A 22317-nucleotide genomic window follows, 5' to 3' on the forward strand; every position below is an offset into this window, starting at 1 on the left:
TCCAAAAAACATTGATGGCACTCACCAGTTTTCAAGTCATGTACAGACGGCCTCTCCACAAGAGAAAAACATCGAGTATCTCATAGTAACAATGGGCGCTTACTTAGGCTTTGATAGACTGCAGGCAAATCCAATTTTTTTTTCTCAAATCAGATCTTTAAGACAGACGGTCCACACTATTCGCAAATGATCAGATCCAGACATCACCGATCTATCTGCACGGGTTGCTGTGGTAACAATGCGAACGTCAGTAACCACAAGTGATGCTGCTTTCCGCCACGGAAGCATGAGAAATGAAGATCCATCATCTTAATCGTGCTGTAAAGTTGTGGTGCAGAACTCCTCCGTTAGCGGCGACAAAAGCGGCGAGAGATGGAGGAGGCTGCGGTGCTCAGCTGCTCCAGTCCACTTTCATCACTTTAGATTTGACGTCACTGTTGTGTGTCACATTACTCAAAAGGCACTTTGAAATCTGTTCAGAGACACAGCTGTAGAATCGTATTTCAAACCTCCAAATGTGGCTTGGATCCGAACTGGACCGCATTTGCTGTACAGACTTTCTGAAAATCAATCCAGATATGATCTGTTTATGGTGATGGAAAAAAAAAACTGTTTTGGGCTGGCAGTCAGAGCAATACCTTAATGTCAGAAAACTTCTGGCACACTAACTATTAATATTTTTCCTCAAATACTACAGCTGACACTGCTAACTTGTCATCTCTTTGTCTGTTGATGACCTGAATCTTTGCAGCGTGAGATTCTTTTTACTGACTTGGCACATTTGTACAAGCAAATCTCAAAGAAAAAATGTGTTTAGGACAAGAATACAACTAGAGTGTCTGTGTCCAGACTCAAATAATGTATGCACTAAAGAATTTATGGTATTTATTCAGTTTACTTTTATGCAAAATGGAAATTATCACCAGATTGACATGTTTCCAGTGAGACACATGCTGTCCTCACTTAGAGACCGTTTTTACAGAGGAGGACAGAGGACTGACAGAGAGCTGAACATTATGAAGACACAGTAAAGTTGGTCTTTGACCTTTTGGACATAAAATGTCATCATCTCATCACTTTATCCTATTGAGTTGTGGCCAAAACTGTGTTTACTGAGATCACTGTGACATTTAACTCCAAATTATAATCAGTTCATCCTGGAGTCCAAGGGACGTTTTTGAAAAATCCGAAGGAACTCTGTCAATGTTTTCTGAACTCGTTCCCCACAAGTGACGAGATTTTCCAGCATTTGCTGTTTTCACTGCTGGGTGGTAGGGGACGCTGTGACAGATCATCTGACAAAACTTTGTCAGTCGAAGAAGAAGAGAACCCCCAGAATTGAGCAGCAGAAGAAGATGTTGTCATGTAGCACGAGAACACGGGTGGTCAGCTGCAGATCCGCGGGACAGAGAGCGCCACAACCTGGGCACAGAGCGCCGCAACCCCTGGGACGCCTGGACAGAGCGTTTCAACCGCAGGGACAGGGGACACACAGCAAACATCAGCCACACTGGTGACAGTGATGTCCCACATGTAATATGGGTGATAAAAAAAAAAAAAGTTGATATTCTGCTTCAAAATTTCACAAAAAATTCAATTTTATGTCTGAAAAGTGGATTTTTTTTTTGATGCCATGAAGCCAGAACAAAATGTTTTTTTTTTGTGTTGGAAACTATCAGATCTGTTCCTCCCTTTGATTTATTCCATGTTAACATATTCATAGAACCGAATATTCTGTGGGCGTTGAAAAATCTGTGAATTTTGTCAAAAATGCTGGTGCAGCCTGGCAACTTAAAAAAAAACCCCAAAATAACAAACATAAAAAATGTTCTCGCACGACTACAGTTATCTTAAATTTATCATTCGCTCAGGTCATATGTTTTAAATATATTTATGCCTTTAATTTGAAAGGGCAGCTGAAGTGAGGACAGGAAAGGAGGAGAGAGGGTGCAGGGATGAGACTCGAGCCGAGGACTCAGTTTTGGCACACTGTGGCACTGAGCTAATATTTATCATGGAATCTACTCTAGTTCTCAGTGTCCTCACTGCTATTACTAAATGAGAAAGCTCATACCGCACAGGATGTATAATTATCTTTTTCTCCATCCAGCACAGATTCTCAGTAAAGCATTCTGGGAGCTGATAACCGAGCCTGACTTTCACAAACAATAAAACAATCACTGCACGGCCGGCAGGTTTGTATGTCACTGCAGCGTTTTATACACAAACACAACAAAACAACCTGAAAAAATCTGCTGAATCAAACCAATACTTTCTGCTTCCGTTGTCGCGATGACGCTCGCCAACACTTTCTGATGTCCTTTGATCTTAAAGCTGTGACAGTAACAGAAACTGGAGCGGCGAGCTTCTGGCTGAATATTTGCTGGTTTGAGTCCAGCGGCTCCGGCTCACAATGCAGGATTACGGAGTTAACTGAATATCTTTGATGAGTAAAACCCGGAACACCCTTCAAAGCTGGAACACAGTCAGGAGTGAAAAAGAAGCTGTTCTGGGTGTTACATGGTGTCCAGACAACTTTGTAATCCTGCTTAGTGAGAAAGGCCCCCGGACAGGCTGGAATTGTCTGGGAAAAGTGAAGACATGTGCTTTCTTCATACAAAAATACTGCAGAAGTGCCCTCGAGCAATGCGATCAACTCTTTACAGGAATACTTCGTTGTGTTCTGTGACTTTGGTGTTTTGAAAGGACTGTTCAGATTCACTGAAATCTCATCGTAACACAAACAAACCAACAGATCGAGAGTGAGATAAAATCACTGATTTCACCCAGGGTGTTCGGTTGGTTTGGAGAGAGTGATATTTGGCTTTTTTAATATTTCCTGTCTCAAAAAGCTGCCTGACAGGAAAGTGAAGCGGTGAAAACATTCAGTAACAGCTAAGTCTCCAATTTCATGGTAGATGGAAGTTTCTATGAAATTACCCAGATTACCCCAAAATCTTTTCCAGCGATCAGAACAGTAATGACACAGTTTACTTTAAGGACAAATCTGTAATATATTTACAGAATGACCTTGATATGTTATCAGAGATTTAGAGAAACACGCTGAGCTGAAATTCTTGCTTCTCTGACTGTAATTCTGCAGCTGTGGGGAAATTTGCTGTTCTCATATTTGCACTGCGCTTCTTTAACACAGAAACCTCATATCAAATATTCATGTCAGGGCAACAAGACATGAATTGTAAGTGTTCATCTTATATGTAACTTCTGCTTAATGAGGTCTCTGTGTTAACTAAATGGTATCACTACTTTAGGTTTAGACACAAAAACGAATTGTTTAAGTTTAGGAAAAGATCGTGGTTTAGGTTAAAATAACTATGTTGCTTGTGTCAAGTGATGGCAGTTTTTTTTTTTTCAATTTGAAGCTACTAAAAACTTTAAATAACTGCGTTTATTTTTCGTTTCAAAGGACTCAAACCACAGTCTTGTGGGTGGAAGTCCTCTGCTTGTTTGAACCATCCATCAACCCTGCCTCCTCCAAATGCGGACTTTCTCGCTGTCATACTTACTATGTCCTCTAGGGGGCGCCGCCCAACAAGAACTGGACATATCAGGTGGAGTAAACTGCTTACACTTTGATCAACGCGGAGGGTTTTCTGCTGAGGACAGGCTCTTCGGTAACACAGACTATCACTAAGTTATACAACCTCATAAAATAATCCGAAGTGTCCCTTTAAGCTGCTCTGTGGCTTTACTGCTGCTGTTGTTCTAACATGTTAAATGTATCAGACTGTAAATGTGGACACAGCATGGTGCCGACTGTTAAAAATAAAGGTGAACTGTGTGTGTTTGCACAGGTTTTCTCAGGTATTCTTCCGGCGTAATGCAGCAGGAGATCTGTGCCTGAGTATGTAATCTACAGACAAAAGCTTTGCTGCTGCAAGCTACGTTTTAAACATTAAACAACAAAAGCACCAACAGCGAAGTTGAGGTAAAGAACAGAAGGCTCAGTGTTTCAGGTCTCCGTTTTCAAAAGCTCACCTTTGCCGCTCGGGCTCTGAGCTCCTCCTGTAAAGCATTCAAATAAAAACAAATGTGTGCACTTTCTGAAAGGCGATGACACCCAATATCTACAGGACGAGAGGAAAACAACACATTCAAGAGCAGATGAGCTGAGCAATTGTACGGAGAGTTCGCTTAAAGAAGATCGACCGTGCTCCTTTTCAGGGAGGACAAAAGGTTGAAGATGGAGAGAGAGCGGAGCGTGACGCTGTCCATATACCGTGCCGCATTAAATGATACATCTCTGTCATATCTCCACAAAACAAAAGATCCACAGCAGCCGTGTCAGTGGCTTTTGTTCCATGCTTTCCTTTCATGTGCAGGCATTCCTTTTCATGCCCCTGCCTTGTTGATCAAGGCTGCACGGCTCTCCTCAGAGCTCCACTGAAGAGTTTGCCTTCCTTATCTGATGTGCATCCACTGCTCAATACACTTGTGCCGCACAGATCAAAGGCCAGAGAGGAATTCATCAAAAGGAATTATTCAAAAAAAAGAAAGAGGAGAAGGGGATCAAGATATAAGAGATGTAGCTCGGAACAAATTAGATGGTTATCCAATATTGGTAGAGAGGACAAGCGAAGGCAAAAGGGGGCACAGGGAGCGGAAAATTTGGAGAGTCCAGAATTCAAAATCAGAAGGTAAGACAAGTTTAAACCGCTTTGAGAGGCAGACAGGTAGTAACTCCCAGCATAATTAGTGCTTTTGCAAAATTCAATGCAGAGGTCAAAAGCTCAGTTGCATTGTGGTAAAATACTGCTGGCGCCACCTCACTCATAGTTTAAACTAAACGAGCCCAAAAGTGACAATTATTGACATAAACCAGCACTTTTCAACAGACATTTTTAAAAACACTAGCAAAAAGTAACATTTTCAGTTTGGAAAACAAAACAGCAAACGTCAACTACTGATCAGTTAGTTAAGTTTGCTGTTTGTTGATGTGTTCCAGCACTAGTAAGGCCTGATGGGAAATGTAGGCAGTCCCTGCAGCACATGTAGCATCACAGCTGAACAGATGGTGGTGCCGAGCAAAGTTGCAAACTAGCTTGTAAAAAAATTAATAAACAATCACCCCATCACTTTCCCTCTGCCATATCTCTGATATAAGCCTGTCCCCGACAGCTCGCCAGCTATAGTTCGTCAGCGCCGTCAGCAACGTAGCAGAAGGAAACTTGATATTTAGTTTAGAAATGGCAGGAATTGTGCCTCATTTGACCTTGTGTTGTCAAGCAAAGACATTTGTTCAATAAGGAAACTTGAAATGAAACTTAAACTGAGAAAAAAAATAAGAAAAAAACAGAATAAAAGGTGGGTCTTGTATTTTAAAGGTGCAGTAAGCGATTCTGATGCCTTGGATTGGTCGCTCGAACATGGTTGACTGTTGAGTCTCATTCCCAGGTCAACTAACCTGGGAATGAAACTCAACAACCTGTGATTGGTCAAAGTCTCACATCACTGGGTAGATTTTCTAAAGCCTGAAAACAGCCGAGAGGAGGAGCAGACATCTAATTTTCTCTCGGATCAACTGAATTTCAATTATGTTAAGAGCTTATAATGGAACCTTTGTCCAGTGATGCCCAGAATAAATTGCCAACACCAGCTTTACCAATTAATTGATTAATCGAGTGTCAGCGTTTTCAACTACCGGTTAAAGGGACATTTCACCCCAACAACGAAAATACATATTTCCCCCCTGGTCTGTGGTGTTACTTATCTATCTAGATAGTTTTGTTGTGAGTTGTAGAGTTTTGGAGATATCAGCCTGTGGATTAAAGGGTACTTGGCTGGCTTGTGGTGCTCAAAGAAACAAAAATATAAATTTGAAAAATTCAAAACCAGCGTCTCTTTCCAAATAACATGACCCGGATACTCAAGATAATCCACAGTTCTTGTTGTGAGCAGTTTCATGTAGGAACTACTTTATTTGCTCGCATCAGTTCAACCCTATTATATGTATCTTATTTAATTTATTTGTTCAATTAGGGGGAGGTACATCAGCGATTCTATTGGACAGAAATGAATGGATTACTTGGTACATGACATCTTCAGGCTGGTTAAAAAAAACAACAACAATATTTACCCTTAAACCTCCACTCAAGTTCTCAAAGAGCATCACATGTTCTCTCCCTGTGCAATCTCGGAAATTAAGGAAATTGGCTGATGGATGCGAGTTGACAGCAACAGTAATGAGTGTCCTGTTAAGGCTGCAGCAGATTGACACTGGGAAAACTAAAGGCCTGACCTTGGATGATTATCCAATCCGGTACCGTTCAGTCACTTGTGTTGTGTCCTTGTGGAACTTTGTGTTTTTTTAAAAGATGTGTTCCCAGAAAAGCGTCCTCAGAGACGACTTGTTTAGCTACGTGTTATCAATCACACTTGTGTTCATTAGGCTCACTCTGTACTGTAGACGTGACCTTTCACACACATCATCGGTTTCTAAATAAACTTCTGGAATCTTTATCCTCCATTTGTCTTTGAAGAACACAAGAGTACAGCAACCATTTCCAGTATTTTCATTAGGCGTCTCACAGCGATGGAAAGATTTTAACCCACTGTCGATCAGGCTGCAACCAATATTTTTTTTTAATCTGCTGGTTATTGTTTTGATTAATAAATCAGTTGTGAAAGTCTTTAAAATATAAAAAATACCAGCAGCACAAGATTGTTTGGCCCAATCCCAGCATTCAGCCTCATGGTCTCACAGACTCTGATGCACGTTCCCAGTAAATCTGTGAAGTCTGAGGACTGTCCCTCTCTCAAACCATCAAGTGCATTGGGATTTTCTCACAGACTTTTTGAGCCCTCTATGCACCAGACCAGAGACTAAGCAATGTACTGCTGTGGACAAGGTCACAGCAACAAAAGGCATTTTACGCACTTAAAAAATGTCTGAAATCTGTATCAGTTTAAATTCATGGTACATTTAGAGTATTTTCACCTTTTTACCATGCCGTCAGACAACCTTTTCTGAGAGGAAACTGCTGTTATATAAGCCAAATATTGCTCTCTCCAAACCAACAGGAGTTGCTGGTCTACCGCTCCATTGATCTGTCTCTTGTGTGACTTTGGTGAATCCAGAAATATCCTTTTAAAACACACTGACACAGTAACAGATCAAGGCAGAGGTAGAACAGCAACTCCCCTGTTCTGCGAGTTAAAATTACTGATTTCACTAAAAGGAGCTTGGTTGGTTTGGAGAGAGTGATATCTGGCTCACATACACTCTCTGACCAATAGTTCAAAACCCAAAGATGCTCCATTATCAGTGAGGAAGTACAACAAAGTATCCTCACATTGAGAAGCAGGAGTCAGAGAGTTCTTCTTTTTCCCCATGAATGAATTACACAAACATTCGATCATGAAACTTGTGGATTCGTTTTCTGTCAATCAACTAATTGATTCAGTGTGACTAAGAATGCTGGCATGCAGCCCTGCTCATTTTTTATTTCCAGCGTTTGCCAGGCTGCTGCTGGCACAGGGGTCCTCACACTTATCTCCCTGCCATCACCGGGATCTATTTCTTGGTCGATATTTTAGCTCGGGCCGCTTTTTCGGCCGCTCGCCCAGCTCTGGCTGCGAGGATGATGTCCAAGTACGTCCAGTGCCAGTCCCTCTGCTATTATGTCCAGCCACACCACAGTCAGGTAGCCCTGTTATAAGCCCATTAGCAATTACTTACAGTACAAGCAAGCGGCACCTTTTCTGCTTTGTGACAAGCTTTTTAACTCTCGCCTTGTGCTCTCAATGAGTGTGTTAGACAAAGGAAACTGCTCTGTGTGTGCATTACACCTGCCACTCTCATACACGCTCATATTTATTGCTTATCTCAACTGTGCATACTTCATAGCACATAATTAAATACCTTCTCCATATCACAAGGGTCCACTTGTCAATCTGGCCTGAGCATAATCCATCAGCTAACACGCATTTCAATAAAAGATTCAGACCTACAGCAGGTGAGGTGAGTTTAAAATTGATTACTCTAAGCCTGAAAACAGCCCAAAAAGAAGCCCTGTGACTGCCAACCGTAGCCATAAATATGCATAAATGTTAACAGCATTGGAATTTTTAATTATCAATTACAGGAGGAAGCCAAGAAACTGGAAACATTTAACATTTTACAAGCAAAACAAATTCATCACAAAGTCTGAACCGTATTTTCTCAGGTTTCACAGAGTAGATTTGTTCTTAATCTTGTTTTATTTTTTAAAAAATCAACTTGTGACTCATCATTCCTGGGTTGGCTGCGCCTGTGAATCACTGAAATAGACGGGTGAATTCCAACAATGGGGGTGGATTTGGCTCATTTCGTTTCAAAGCGATGCGGGTCCATTTTAACAAGCACTCGTCAGTAAAACACTAAGACGAGAGTAATGTGGCCAGCCAAGCACTGAGCCCTAATTACTGATATTTTCTGCCAGAACGAGAAGCAAGTGGCAAATAACCGGATTACAAAGCTGAACACAAATTAATAAGGGAAGATCAGGAGACGAACACAAATGTTAACGCTTCTGATGATGACACGGAGCGGGATGGGAGGGGGACTGGAGCTCGATATGTACAAAAAAAAGTAACCAACAGAAATTAAATCAGGGGTTCTAAAACTGGGCCAAAAAAAATAGTTTCCTCATCATTTAGGTCACAACTGAACATTTAATATGTCTACACACTTCTGTGTCACCTGAACAAATACAAAAACATTCAAAATACTGGATCAGTTGCAAAATAACATCCCTTTTTGGTCTCTGGAACCAAACTGGGCTCCTCCTATCTTTATGTGACTCTTTGGGAAAGTTTAAAAGAACAATATGTTGCATTAGCACCTGCAAAAATTAGTACTGCAGTCCAAATAGCGAGTTGAAGCGAGTTGTGTCCACCCACCTCCTTCTCCCTAGACTCGAGGAAGCTCAGCGGGCTGCAGGAGCTCTGCAGGAGTGCGAGACGAGTGCAACACTGTAATCTGGCGATAGCAAGTAAGGACGAGCCTAACTGTAAGCTGATCAGTCGTTTATTTTCTGTCAATGTAAAGTTAAGCCCGCTATCCTGAAAATACACAGTGGGGGTTTGGAGTTTCAGTTTCAGGGACTGCCTGCCTCTCAGCCTGAGATTACTAATGATTTACTACGACTCATAAACAGATACTTACTTGTTCAGCGAGCATTCAGCATTCATTTGAGCTCCGATCAACATGAAACAATCACCTTTATGATGGATAACGGTAAATTAATTAGAGATTTTTCTAAGATTTCTCCTTTAATAAGTCTTCTACATATTTCTGTCACCTGACTAAACACAAAAACAAAATACAATCTAAATCTTCTTCTTCTTATCATTATTATTATTATTATCATTATGTAATTGAATCCATGAGTAAGAAAGATTTCTGTGACTTAGAATTCATAAATCACCTTGAAAAACATTTTTTATGACTTTTATGCCTTTGTATTTTTATGGATGGAATCGTTATGTTTTCAGGTGATTCCATTTTTGTGACTATTATATCTTAAGAATTTCTTGAGGGAGTTTCTACAAACTTTGCACAAATGTTCACAGGGACTCAAGAATGAACTGATCAAAGATCAAAGATGGTCAAGGGTCCAGGTTGCTGTGACCTTGTGTCTGTCCCATCCAGCAGGATAGATAGACAGGGAGGTAAACGAAATCTTCAAAAAGTGTGTGAATTATTTCAAAAGTCGAGAACAATGTCATGGTTTTTGAAGTTGGACACTAGAGGTTGAATTCTGCAGGACACAGGATTCCCATGGGATTCCAGCAGGATGGGAGTCGATTTCACTATCCTTCATGAGACTGGGACGGGACAGGGCAAAAAAGCCAACAGGAGCAGAAATCGTAGATATGCAACGGGATGGGATGGGAGTCATTCTTCCGGGATTGGGATGGTGGACACGTCCCCTCCACCACCCACCCCCAGCCCCCCATGATCTTTACACAAGCTAAAGCCAATATCTGCAAATCTTTGCAACTCACTACAAAACAGTCATAAGTATTTTCTATTTTGAGGTAAACTGTCACTTGAAACTGAAAGTTAGAAGATTTAAAGTTATATCTCCATCAAAGCAATTATCAGGTATTTCGTCCAAAAGAACATATTTGCCTCCAGGCCTGTTTAATAATGAATCTGATGCGGTCAAAGTCAGGTCAAAATTCACCGTTCAGCGAACATTGAAAGATCATCACTAACAGGCAGCAATCCTGTTGAGCTGGACGGCACACTGGTCAATAAATAAAGCAGGTGATTGTGGTGAGCGCAACATTTATCCGTGCAGATCCACCTCCTCCAATGAATCCTCATTACAGCCTCAGTCAGATGTCATAACACTCAAACACTCAGCGTTCAATTCACACACCGCAGGGAAGAGCCTCCCTCTCTCTGTAGCCGTGCCCAGGTATCGAAACAATTAGCTGACAAGTATTATGAACTAATAGATTCATTACTCTCAAAGTTAACAACTTCACAAATGCAACATGAGGCTCTCCGAACGCCAGACACGACACCGAGTGCTGTTCCACATCTGTAAAATCCAGCCCACCATCCCGAGCAATTACGATCAGCAGAGAACAGTTTACGTACAGACAGAACCAGAGACTGGAGTTTGTGTCACACCAGAATCTATGTTTTCTTTTTCCTAAACTTCATCAAACTGTAACCTTAGTTTGACAGCCGTCTTTCTGCCTTGTCAGTGGCTGAAATACCCAAGTTTCTCTGTGCCAAAGTTAGTGATTTTGTGTGTCCACACTAATCTGCATTCACACCGTGTTGGATTTATCAGCTGCATCCAGTCTCCCCTCAGAATTTGACAGTACCGATTTTACCAAAAGGGTATAAACCCCGAGGAGACAGTTCATCATGAGCAGCAAAGTTTATAGTAAAAAAAAATAAGTGAAGCTTAGCTACTAATTTAAAACATCCTTTGATAACTGGAGAGCTGCTGCATTCATTCAGTTTTCTTTGGTATTTTCTGTGTTAAAGTTCTGAAGTTTTTTTTATATGTAGTCATTTTCTAGTCTGAAAGGCTGGCTTATTATTGATTAATAGCTTCTAATACATCTTTTCTGTTTTTCTTCTTGCAATTTATTCACCACTAAGTTTGTAACTGTTGAAGGTGAATGCATGTGAGTTGGTGGTGTGAGTTTAAGTTTAAGTGTTTGCTATATTTAGAGTATTTTCACCACTTTACTTTGCTGTCAGACAGCGTTTTCCGATGGGAAACCACGGTTATGTAGGCCAGGTATTTGTCTCTCAAAACCAACCAAACTGCATTGATGAAATCAGTAACTTGACCTCACAGAACACAGGAGTTACTGGTCTGCTGCTGCCTCTATTGTTTTGGGGTTTTGCATCACTGTGACAGATTCACTGAAGTCGCACAATAAAACAAACTAACTAGCAGGTCGGGCAGCGGCAGACTCGCAACTCACATGTTCTGTGAGGTAAAAGTATTGGTTTTGCAAAAGGAGTCTGGTTGAGAGAGACACAGTGATATTTGGCTCATATACTGGTGGTTTTATGACAGAAAAAGGCCGTCTGACTGCGAGGCAAAGCAGTTAAAATATTCTGAAGGTAGTGTACACTTAAACTGATATTGATTTTACTAGCTGGATAAAATGCTGAAGCAGTACATTGCTTGGCTTCTGAGCTGATACTTCTCTCAGATTTGGCTGCAAAGTTACACTTTAAACCAGTGAAAGTGCTCTGCAAAACTAGACAGTGAGCACAGCTACCCTCTTGACCGTTGCTAAACTAAACTCCTCTTGCACAAATTAAACATCTTCCTAAGTTTACAAGTATCATAAAAGCAAACAATAACCATTCCTCATGAAGGCAGCCTGTTGATACAATATTCCATGAGCTAATGAAGCAGCAGCGAGGCCCTCGTGGGACACATTAAGTGACCTCAAACAAACACAAGCCCAGGCAGAAACATGCAGAGGGGAGAGAAAGCTACAGAACAAAACAGAACAACAATAACGGTGCATATCAGGTACAGCAGCAGGCTGAATAAAACTGAAACAAGAACAGGACAGAAAATACCCCAACACAAGAGTGAGACAACAAAACTGCGATACAGAAGCCAGGCAGACGAGAGCGAAACAGTAGGAAGGGAGCGCGTTGGAAATGCAAACGAGAAAGAGACACACAGACGGCGAGTCGGGGGGAGTCTGTGCTCTTTGTGTTCTGAAAATGAAGAGAAATGAGAAGGAATGGATGCAGGCCTGGAGGGAGGGAGGGCAGAACACTGTGTACCAGCACATTATAGTCTGAAATTACATAGGACACAATCTCTCCGCGCTCCCTGCTACAATTCAATTCATACCCAGGATTCCTATTTGTCTCTGGCTCGCCGCGCTACAACTGAATTCATATCCAAGAACCTATTTTCTCCTCCTCCCTCACCCCCTCTGTCTCCCCTCCGTTCCTGGTGCAGTGATGACAGCTCCACCATATTAAGAGTGTGAGAACTGCTGCGACCGGGCGTCTGCAGGTGGTGTGTGTGTGTGTGTGTGTGTGTGTGTGTGTGTGCGTGTTTGTGTGTGTGTGTGTGTGTGGGTGTATGACCTCTCCGAATCTATTATCACTGCAGGTATCGAGATCACATCCAACACTGTTGCAGTCTGACCAATCACTGCCAACACAAGCTGCTTTGTGTGTGTGTGTGTGTGTGTGTGTGTGTGTGTGTTGGTGTTCATGGTTTAAGCAGACATTTGACATGCTTACATACCAACCCTCGGAGGACATCTTGCATTATCAGGACAGGGTGTCCCTCTAGTGCAGCAAAAAAACTTATTTGGGTGGCAGTGTCGTTTTAGTACACAAAAACTAGTGTGTGTGTGTGTGTCTGTGTGTGTGTGTGTCTGTGTGTGTGTGCGTGTGCGTGTGCGTGTGCGTGTATGTGTATGTGGGTGTGTCTTTGATCTCTGGCTGTCCTTGCCGTGCCCCCCATCTTTCTCTCCCGTAAACACACACATACACCACACACAGGGTGGCCTGTGTTGGCAGTTGGCAGTAACACACACATACACACACACACACACACACGCACACACACATGCTGTGAGAGCCCCCAGCTGTTTCCAGTCTCTCTTCTGTCGAACTGACAGGCACTAAGCAGACGGATCTCCTCAACTCGAGCCGTCAGCCTCTCCTCCTCCTCCCTCCTGCCCTCTGACTGACTCCCCCCCTCTCATCTCTTTCCTTCCCATCTTTCTTGTCGTCCGCTGTCCTCCTGCTCCCGTTTTCTGCCTCCTTCTCCATCCTCCTCTCTCCTTCCCCTCCCCTCTCCGAGTCCCTCGCTCTCACCTCCTCCAGACCATCTGACACGCTCTCATTTATTTGTTTGGCTCGGTTTACTTACAGTATGCACAGACAGGCCAGTGTGTGGGAATTCAATCGTGGATCTATTTTTCTAATTACCGAAAAAAGTGGAATCAAATTATTTTTCAAAAGCAAGATTCAGTAAGACTTTAAAAAAAAATGCATGAAATGAGATCAATTAAAACATGTAACTTCTAAAGCAACAACAGGGGGTTTGGGACCCCAAGGGGCTCCTCATTTACTGCAGGACGTCTCCCAAATTATTGTTTGATCATTTTAAAAGTTAAAAAAGTACACATTAACATGAATTTAACATAGCAAAGCTAAATCCGCCTATTTTTTATTTTTTAAAAGCCCTAAACCATTTAAAATACACACTGACATAATGCTACCCATGAATCCTTGTGCACTCATGCGAGCCAGCTGACCTACTAAGTCACTGTGCAGCACCTCTCCACAACAGTGAACTAGTTAGCTACGTATTACTGACACATATTTTCCAATTTGCTGTATTATTATCCCAGTTGCACAGCCGCTCTTGTGAGTCACAGTGGATCATTTTGTAACTTCTTGCAAAAGCAAGACGCCCCCTCCACTTCAGAAACCACCGGCGAATGTGCAGATGGTGAGGATAACGCAGATAACATTAGCCACGATACAACTGCTGCTGACTTGGCATTTATGTGTAAGTGCAAACGAGAGAAGAGCAGAAAATATTTAATGCGATGAATGTAGTAGGAGGTCCCTGCTCTGTCACTCTATGAAAAACATTTTGGCTCCTGATCTAAAGGATCAGAATCAGTCATTTCAGTGTGTGTGCAGTGTGAATTAAAAGACAGAAACACTTCAGAGTCTGTTGCATGACTTATACTCCCAAACAGACTCATACACAGATGATTAATTTAACTTTGTTTCATCTCATTTCTCTCTCCTGGTCATCCATGACCCCCTACAGTGGCTCTACACCCCATCCCCCCGTTTTGGAACCAGTGGTTTAGTGTGTTTGTACGCTAACATTTGCTAATCTGCACAAAATAGTAAAGCTGAGGCTGAAGTGAATGTCATGTATGAATGTTTTGTATGTTTCTAAACCCTACTAGAACCTTTTTGAGTCAATGTCAAATGGTAAATATCATTTAATACTGTGTACTAACAAGTATTTAAGGTATTGAAAAAAAAAATGAAGCTGTTCATAGACCTGAAAAGAACATGTTAAAAAACAAAAAAAGAACTGCTCTTCTCTCCTGTTTCACTTGCATGAAGCATCTCGCGTCTTATTATCTGTCTGCTGGCCTCTTGACTCTAACAATATGTCGTCACATTCTGTTTCCAGTTTGACAGTCTTATCAGCCTCGGGGTAGACAAGCTAAACTGATGTAGTGGGCGGTGAAGCTGCTGCCCTATTTATGTATTTCTTGGAAATGAGACTGCATATAAAAATTACTAAACTACTAGAGCAAAGCATGGTGCCTGTGAGCGTGATGGGACAATAGAAAGAACATATTGAAGATTTGAAGGTTTTTTTTTTGTTTGTTTGTTTTAGTTAGGGACAAAAATGCGTTCACTAACGTAAAGCGTCAGCATAGACTTCATTATTTATCTCGAGTGTCATCGAGTGCTGCAGAAAGTTTTGGGTTTATTTGTCAAGGTTGTGAGATTTGTGCCTCCAACCCAATACGATGTCAGTGAACAGAATTTCTTATGTGGTCTCAGAGTGTTGAAAAATACAACAAATATTCAACAGCAACATCTCCTCCAGAATCAGTGTCCTCATTACTGTGGACAACCCACAGACCTGGCTGTCAACAAAGGACTTTTTTTTTTCACTGCAAAGTAGTTCCAAAGAAAACTGTTCTGTTGTTTCTGGAAAATGTTTTTTTTAAGAGTGACAAATGAAATTTCCTTTATGATTTTTTTGTATTTTAAACCACTTTAAGAGGCTGTTGAACTGTTGAACAGGACAGACCACCATCCTTCATACTCATGGCATCTGCAGCATAGAACAGCGATGAGCTGAACAGGAGTTATAACTGACAAATATATATGTGGCCAAAAGTATGTGGACAATGCATTCCACACACATTTGTGTGCTTTTGGTCTGGGCTTGTTTTGTTTTTCAAGACCAGGTCCATAAAAAATGGCAGGGTTCAACATTAACCATGACCCAATGGCCCAGTGGCTACAGAAAGTTACTCTGTGGCCACGAAATATTCCATTAAGGTGGAAGAGGCAGTTTTATCCCCATACAACAAGCCTTCGCTAACATGTTGCAGTTCCAAAAACATTGTGTTTCCTTTGCGCTTTTTAATTCAAGATTGTACAAAATAGCAAAGCGTACTCAGTAGAGCTACTAACATATGGGTTTACAAAGTCTGTTCAAATGGCAACAGAAATGTAGGAGTTAACAGAAGCAGAAGTTTTAGTGATTACAATATGACACAGCTAACCATGTAACATCCTGTGGTACGTAGTTTCCTGATTTCCTGATTGCCCGATCGCCCTTTGTAGCCTCTTAGCAAGGGGCTCAAAGAGGGTTAACACTAAAATTTTAAATTCGATGCGCAGGTGCACCGGAAGCCAGTGGAGGAAAAGCCAGAATGAGAATAATGTGATCTTGTTTTCTTCACTCAGTGATAATCCCAGCAGCAGCATTTTGGACTAAATGAAGGCGATGGAGAGAAGCCTGAGAAACACCTGTGTAAAGGGCATTACAGAAACCTAAACGGGAAAAAATAAAAGTAAGGACAACCCTGCGCAAATCCTCAAAGGATAAGAATGCTCTGATTTTAGATATTAATCTAAATTAATAAAAAAAACCTGACTAAAGCAAGGCCAGAATTGAATAAAACACTGACATTTCTTGCAGTTGGCTTTATTTTGTGTGATTAGGCTCCAAGATTGCAGACTATCTGTAAGCTTGAGTGCAGCAAAAAAAGATGATTTCTCAGAAGCAACCAGCAGGTGCTCACAGTTGTAGATTAGTCTGAGTGAATGCAGGGTGCTCTTGAAGTAAATCTGGTCAACTAGGAAAAAGGGGAAGCCTTTTGGCTTCCTTCAGACACACTTGCTACAGAGCCAAGGATATAGTTTCAAAGGCCTTTATTGGTTAGGGCATATCAAGGTTAGAAATCTCACAAAACGGGCATGAATGGAAAGAGGACTTCTTTTTCCATTCATTCCCCGAAGAAGACCCCGTGTGGGTTGAAACTGGTTGGCGTGTTGTGAGATTTTCAACCTTGATATGTCCTAACTGATAAAGGCTTTTAAAACTCTATCCTTGGGTCTCTGCATGTGCATAAAGTAAGCCTAGTGGCTTGACCTTTTTCCAAAGAGATTATTTCCGTTTTGTCACTGTTAAGTTTGAAGAAGTTTGTGGATGACCAGCAACTGATATCTGAAAAGCGGGTGGAGAGTTGGGTTAGGTTGCTTTGATTAGTGGATTATAAAGGTACATATAACTGAGCGTCATCAACATAACAATGGCACTGACCTGATCCAATGGCAACCTATAAATAGAAAATAATAATGGACCCAGGACTGACCCTTGCAGAACTCCGTAAGTAAAATGGGAAACAGAAGAATTCCCAACAACAATAACAGAAAAGGTGCTGTTAGATAGGTAGGAGCATAATAAATTTAGAGCAGTCCCTTGTAGACCAACCCATGTTTCAAGATGCTGTAGCAGGGTGGAGTGATCTACTATGTTAAAGGCTTCAGTTAAGTCCAACAGAACCTGAATGAAATGCTGACCTTTGTCTGCTGCAAGGGTTAAGTCATCTGTCACCTTATTTAGGAGTGTTTCAGTGCTCTGCTGCTCTAAAACCAGACTGACTGTCATGGTTGTTGAGTTTTTTGGATTTGTTTTGGTGTTCTTGGTGTTTCGGTTTTCCTTGTTTCCCTTTTTCCCCCCTCCCCTTTCCTTCCAGGGCAGTGTGTGTGGCAGCGGCGGCGGTCATTGGCTGGCTCAGCATAATGAGACGCACCTGGCTCTCATCAGTGCACTTCCCCGGGTATATGAGCTTGGCCTAGTCTCCACTCCTGTGCCGGACTATTCAGTCGTTGTCGGTAATGTAGCGCAGCAAGCTTTCTAGTGGATCTTTGGTGTTTTTTCCTTCGTGACTCTAATCAACAGTGTTTTTGTGCAGCCTTCAGTTCCTCTTCCGACCGTGGGTGCAGCACTCGTGCTCCTGAACCTACGCCAGCACGGTTCCCCTCCTGTCGACCCCGCTGCGCCAGCCAGCCGACCGCGTCCAGCACCTGCCCTCGCCTTCCGTTGTTTTTTGCTCTTTTGTGAAACAATAAACTCTTTGAAAACTGCTTTTATCTCGCTCTCTGCGTCTGGGGTCCTGGCCAAACTCTGAACCTAACACTGACAGTTATTCAAAATGCTGTGCCCATATGAGAAACCAGTTGAGAGACCTTGGAAACCCTCCCAAGAAGACTAAAGGTTGTTATTGCGACAGATATGTCCACATCTTTGGAAGCAGCTCTGGAATGCACTGAAATGAACTGTGTCAGTTCACACTTTTGGGGGAGATGTAAGTTTAGAAGTTTTCAGCCATGTTGTCAGAGCTATCGAGGTGTCAGAAACTAATTTTAAAGATCATTCATACATCATAAATGCTTGCTTGTGTGCACTGAATATATCCAATAGTTCCAAAGCTGACAACATGTAGTTTATCAAACTGCTGAAGAACTCTGTTTCCCTGCATCCCTCCTGTTCATAAGACTGTTGTTCATCCTCACCTTCCCTCAGGCTCATCCAACTCTCCCGACTCTACCTCTCCTCTCCTCCTCTCTCTATTTTTGTCTCTCTTTCCCCCTTTGTCTCAGTCATCCCCTCCCTCCAACATTTTCTCAAGGTCGGCCCTCTGCTCTCCTCCCCTCCCAGAAACCCATTGTCCCTCTGTCGCACCCCCCCCCCCCCCCTTTCTCTTTCATCTCCATCATTTTCTGTGCTCCTCTTCATCTCTCGCCCCGCACGCCACTTTTCTCTGCTTTCATCTGCTCCTGGCCAGCAGTCAGCCGTCCTCACATCCAATGGCCTGTTGCATTGCTCATTTTCCTCAAAGCCCGGCTCCTTGTGCAGCCTCTCTTTCATTCGGGCTGTTTTGTACACTCTCTCTTCTTTGTTTTTTCAAGTTTCCCAGAGGAGCAATCACCACATGCTCTCATGTCTCTAAAATGATACGATCTTAGTTAGGTCCTTCAAGAAAGGTACTTGTCTAAAAAGCCTGAGAGCCGCCGACTGTGTTGGCCATCACATGGCCAATAATTTACTGCTCCTGCTGCAGAGTGTTGCTTTTTTTACATTTTCTTGTTAGTGGAATTTAGCACTTTCGAAACAGATTTTTTCCAATGCTGTTAATATGTTTTTGTAACTCTACATCTGGTAACACTAATAAATGGTTGATTGTTGATTAAAATTCAGTTAATAGTTACAGCGAACTTTAGCTAATGGTTAAGAGTCACTTTCACTTATAAGTTATAACAAAAATCGTATCAGGTCAAACATTCCTGCAACATTTCCGACATGGCACCAGTATTTGGCAGCCGTTTGAATGCCGCTGGATGAGACCACAGCAGCACAAAGTAAAATACACAGAGAGAAATTAAATGCGTATCTTGTTCTGCCTTATTAAGAGCGCCGTAATGGCCTATATTTATCACTCAGTTCTCAACTCATGTGCACAAGGAAATTAAATTTAGTTTAATAGACCGCGAAACACTTTGAACGAGCCTGATTTAAGTTTCTTTTTTTTTTTTTTTTTTCAAAAAGACGTTTCTTTTTGTAAAAAAACATCATTACAAACAACCGCAACAGTAATCAGACCAACTGTTTCCCTCTTTATGTATCTGAATATCCTGCTACACTCATTATACAGCATGTAAACAATTATGCATTAATACAACTTAATGGCTTTCTAATAATATTAATTAATGAAAGTAATGAGAAAATGTTTTTGTAGATTTGCATTGAGTCCAGATGATGGTGCTTCATGCTCACGATGGTCATTAATCAAGGCTTCAAACGAACAAAGTTATAAGATCCATCAGTGACGCAGCTTTGGAGAGAACTGCGAACACATCTTCATATTACTATTTTAAACTCACTGCTGTTTGCCAGCGGTGTAACAGAAAGTAGTTGATTTGTGATCTGTACAGCTCCCCCCTCCCCCGCTGTTCGGCGTGGATGTGAGCCACAGGTTAGTCGTTAAAGTTAACTAACATGGTGTGAAATACAGTTTTGCTGCTGCTGCTGTTGTTTTCTTTTTTTTTTGTGAAGTAAAAGTTCCCTGAGACTTGATGCTGAGTTACAGTGAAAAGACATGAAAGATGCATGTTGTGATTTACTCTGAGGTGACTTCGCCTCTGTGGACTAAGATCCCGTAGGCTGAGAACTGGGCATGCTTGTCATCTTAGAAATATATAGATGTGAGATTTAGATGTTCATTGAAACTCTGAAATACAGCTCTGCTCACTCACCGGAGCAGCTCCACTCTCTGTGCCTCTCTGAGGCACAATAGCTGTAACTGTTGATAGGCCATTACTCGTTACTTGTAACCAATCAACCAATCGACCAAAAATAACCAAGTAGCACCAAGAACCTCTACTGCTCCCTGTCAGAGACCAGGTAATATCACAGAGCATTGTGGCTCTGTTTTTATGGCCTCGTCATGTGTGAATAAAGATTAAAAGTCACCAGGGTCTGAATGACAAAAAGCCATCACTTGAACACAGGGGTAAAGTTTTGATTAGTGCCAATTTAGGGAGGCAGTGCATGATTCAGGGTCATACAGGAAAACCCATGAACTTGTCGTGGGATTTGAGGTTGGTCTCATTACGGCATAAAATGGCATTTAACATTAAATTCTTTCAGCTTATAGCCTCTAATTGGACAGGACAGCTTGTAGACAGGCAGGAAACAGGAGAGGGAAGAGGACATGCAGCAAAGGGCCGCAGGCTGGAAGTGAACCCCAGAGGAGTCCTCTGAGGACGCAGCCCTCATACACAGGTTGCACTCTGCACCAACTGAGCCACTGGGCCGGCCTTCAGCATCAAATTCACCTGTTTGCAGGTAAGGCAGATCACTTTAGCAGCGTGTTCATCAGTCTACCAACAGCAACTGTTAAAGGAGCAATATGTAAAAAAAAAAATCCGTCCAAAATTACTGCTGCTGTCCAAATATCAAGCTTGAGACGTGAATGGTATATTAAATAGGTTAAAATCCTGTTTAATATACAATCTATGGTTGAAGCCAGCTGTTTCCCCCCGTATGCTCCTCCTCAGACTCGAGGAAGCTCAGGCAGGCTGCAGGACCACTGCAGGAGCACGAGATGAGCGCAACTTTATAACTTGACAATAACAAGCCAAACTCCATTAACATACTGCTGAATTTAACCGTTACAAACACCTACTCCTTTTAAAAGATTCTGAATAATTTTTCATGACTCATAAATAGACACTTACTCATTTGGCAAACATTTGGCATTAATTTGAACTCTGATTAATGTGAAACAGGCAAAAAAAAAATACCCACAAGTTACAGGCAGGAACAGAAAGACATCGCAACTATAGCATTGTTGACACGTTCATCATCGTCGTTTTATAATTTATTATGGTAAATATATCACAAGTTTTATAATAAGTATCTACAAGTTGTACACATCAATCCTAGCAAAAATCAGCACAAAAACGAACTGTCTCCAGTCGCTCTCAGAGAGCGAAGTTGTTAAGTCAGAACTTATCAGACACATCAGGATGTCCAAGGTGAACAAAAAGCCCATTTTAGAATATTATCTAACAACAGCATTTATTCATATGAATTGTAATGTATCACTATCTGAGACCTTGGGAAATGTTTTTCTAAAGCTGTCACTTTTATCTTTGACCTCGATATTAACAAGAAGACAAGTTTGACCTTTCTTCTTCCAGACGCCGGCAGCGTGTTAAAGCAGCGCGTTCGTCAGGCTATCGCCGGGACGTTCTAAGTCTAGGTGAGTGATTTCCTGAGCATATTGTAGTTTTCCGTGATGAGCTGAAACCAGCCCAGGCTGTCTGAAAAGCAGGGATTCAATCTAAAAACTTGTGTTACAGTTTAGGAAAATGGTCAGCAGTAATGTAAAGTCTGATTTGGAGTTAATGGGCTGAAACGCGCAAAAGCATCAGGACGCTCTTTTAAGTGATGTTTTATTTCCTATCATTGTATTATGGTATACTATAGTTAGATATTTAGAGTTATATATTCATGCGTGTCTCTCTCCCATCATTCACAGCTCTTTCACCACGTCTCCCTTTGTTACACTCTGTCACTGTCACAGCTTTTTAACTATTTCTGTCTCTTTCTCAGTCACTCTTCTCATCCTTCCCCGTCACTCTTTATTTTCCTTATTCATATCCGTCCCTCCATAAAGTCTCTTTGAATCCTTTCCTCTCCCCGACTATCACTTTCTTCTCCTCAGTCGCTCTTGTTTTTTGCCGTTTCTCACTGTCTTCTTCGGTCCTTTTTATCATGTTACTCTTTTTTTTCTCCCTCCGTGTCACTCCTCGTTGCTTTCCTCGCTGTCTGTCTGCGTCTCCCTCTTCCCCCATTTTTTATCTCTCCCTTTATGCCACTTCATTCCCATCATTTGTCTCCTTTGAGGCCTGTGCCGCTGCTGTGTGTGTGTGTGTGTGTGTGTTTCTGCGCGTGCATGTGATTGGTTGTGTGCCTAAGCTATATAAAAGCGGCATACTGAGAAAATTAAAAAGAGATTTAACGGTTTTTGTGTGACAGATGGAAAATGAAGTGTATGTTGGTGCGTAAAAACAAATTCTAAGTATTATTCTTGTGTGTTTATGTGTGTGTGTGTGCATGTGTGTGTGTGTGTGTGTGTGTGTGTGTGAGACCAATACCAAGGACGAGACCACAGCACGGTGACCAAGAGAGAATTACACCATGTGGGGATTTGAACATGAGAGTG

The 22317-nt window shown here is 41.8% G+C and overlaps 1 protein-coding gene and 1 long non-coding RNA gene across 4 annotated transcripts in view; one reads left to right on the forward strand and one right to left on the reverse strand.

Annotated features, from left to right (window-relative positions):
* Window positions 1–22317, reverse strand: part of pvrl2l (PVR cell adhesion molecule related 2 like) — a 477835-nt gene that overhangs the window by 299872 nt on the left and 155646 nt on the right. The gene's annotated exons all lie outside the window — the stretch shown is intronic.
* LOC146313416 (uncharacterized) lies at window positions 17192–17671 on the forward strand. The gene is made up of 2 exons (XR_014772107.1): window positions 17192–17419; window positions 17500–17671. It is a non-coding gene; the product is annotated as an uncharacterized LOC146313416 (long non-coding RNA).

Source organism: Lutjanus erythropterus, chromosome 16 (genome assembly GCF_056507025.1).
Source record: "Lutjanus erythropterus isolate fLutEry1 chromosome 16, fLutEry1.hap2, whole genome shotgun sequence".
Taxonomy (NCBI): Eukaryota; Metazoa; Chordata; class Actinopteri; order Lutjaniformes; family Lutjanidae; genus Lutjanus; species Lutjanus erythropterus.